Genomic DNA, 2,206 nt, shown 5'->3' with positions numbered 1-2,206 from the left:
ATTAATATATATATATATATATATATATATATATATTTGAACAAGGGAAATGTAAATTTCTAAATAAAATATCAATTATTAAAATTTTTTTTTTTGACAATTTAGGTTCTCGTGTGACCTGTAAAAAAAGTAAAATTAAATATATTAGCTTAGAGTCGAAATCCAAAATTCATCATAAAACAAAAATATAAATCTTGCTTTGAAATTGCTTTGAATCACTGCATATTTGGCACATAGTTGCAACCGAGCCTGATATGATCCATATCACCCACAAGAGAGAGAACCATCACGATCCTCCCTCCTCCTTAGCATATGCAGCCTTCCTGAGACCATATTTATCACCTGCCCTTTTGGGCCTTTGATCTGGAAATTATAAAAAACAAGCAATAATGGCTTCTTGATCGTACCAGGATTTGCTTTGGTAATTCTTTTTAGTTTGGCCCAGGATGGTCCATAGCTATGATCCGTTTTATTGTTTGGGGCAATTTGAGCTCTAGCTTGGCCCTTATACGCGCCTATTTGAGGGCTCTGGTCTTTGAAGGAATCTTAGTTAGTTGCATGGAAAAGGCCCAATGGAGAACGATAAATTTTGGCAATGGTGCGAAGCTTGCAGGAAGCTTTTCACCATGAACAAAATCTAGGCCTTCTAGGTTTTCACTTCGGAGCTGGCACATCGCATTTCACCAACATACTCCGCTAATGTGCGTTTATGAAAACATGCCACGTTCATTACAGGCAGTACAGACTGCCCATTCCTGAGATGGAATTGACTGCGTCATGATACCCTTCCTTCTTATTCCGGATCTTCTCACCAAGTGAACCGGTTTAGGTGGGATTGACGGATCTAAAGTGGTAGTTCTAATCCTTAGTCACCACTGGAAACTTCCCTTCAGCACAGGAAGAGCCAGAAGCGTGTGCAACGAACCCTGAAAAACTTCCTTCCTGTAACAAAACTTCCTTACATGTGGCTGCCCAATCATATAACCAATGCATTCATGGGCATAAAAATGTGTTTTAAAGAAGAAAAGACTACATCTATGGGCCACACAGCTGGTTTATTCAATTTGGGAAATACATGCTATATGAATTCAAATGTATAATGTTTACATCAGTTCCAGAGTTGAAGTTAGAGTTACAGAAGTACACATATTCTGGGAGGAGCAGCGATTTAGATCCTTCATCTCATTTTTTAACTATGGCTACTAGGGATTTATTTGGTGAGCTGGATAGAAGCACTAGAGCTGTCGCTCCTAAGAAATTTTGGATGATGATGAGAAAGAAGTATCCTCAGTTTTCCCAGCAACATAATGGTCTATTTATGTAATAGGATGTAGAGGAATGCTGGACCCAACTTATCTATACACTGTCACCATCTCTCAAGTCCCTAGATTCGAGTGAATCTATGAAGTCTTTATTTGGGATCAAGACTACAAGCAAGATTCGATGTGCTGAAAGTGGCGAGGAAAGTTTGGAGAAAGAGTTGGTGTACTCGTTAAAATGTCACATTTCTCATGAGGTCAACCATTTGCATGAAGCAGTGAAACATGGTCTAAAGTTTGAACTAGAGAAGGTGTCTCCTACATTAGGATGTAATGCAGTGTATTTGAAGAAATCATGCATTAACACCTTGCCAAATTATTTAACCATACAGTTTGTACGATTCTTTTGGAAAATAGAATCAAACGAGAAGGCAGTAAATTATCCTTTAGAGTTGGATGTTCTAGATTTATGTTCTGATGGGCTATGTGAGAAGTTGAAGGAACCACTCCAGCAACGCCTCTCCATTCTTCAAATGCTACATAGTCAAAACCACGTTTCATTTTCCAAACGCTTCAACGTTTTTCTACACGTTTGACCTTTTATATATATATATATATAGAAACATTTTATACATGGAAAATTTCGTTTTTTTTATTACGTTGTTTTTTGTTATGTTTTTTTTTGTTACATTGTGTTTTTTTTTAAAATGTTATATATTATGTTTTAATGTTTTGTTATGATTTGTTACATTTTTTTAATGAGTGTTTTTTATAACATTTGTACATTTATGTTATAGGTTTTGTTATGATTTTTGTTATGTTTGTTTGTATATATATTTTAGTTTGTACATATGTTTTTTTTTTGTTATGTACATCTATTTTATTTTTTAGTTTGTAAATATTTCATTATTTTTAGATTATATGTTTTATTATTTTTTAAGAAGATT

At 34.7% G+C, this 2,206-nt stretch overlaps 1 pseudogene; it reads left to right on the top strand.

Annotated features, from left to right (window-relative positions):
- The first annotated feature begins 1,007 nt into the window (after positions 1–1,007).
- Positions 1,008–1,855, top strand: LOC149149051 (ubiquitin carboxyl-terminal hydrolase 6 pseudogene; annotated as a pseudogene).
- Positions 1,856–2,206: the final 351 nt, after the last annotated feature.

This window comes from Pinus tabuliformis, chromosome 9 (assembly GCF_031772625.1).
Source record: "Pinus tabuliformis cultivar Carrire ecotype Pingquan chromosome 9, CPIR1, whole genome shotgun sequence".
NCBI classification, from domain to species: Eukaryota; Viridiplantae; Streptophyta; class Pinopsida; order Pinales; family Pinaceae; genus Pinus; species Pinus tabuliformis.
This window is presented reverse-complemented; position numbering and strand designations above follow the sequence as displayed.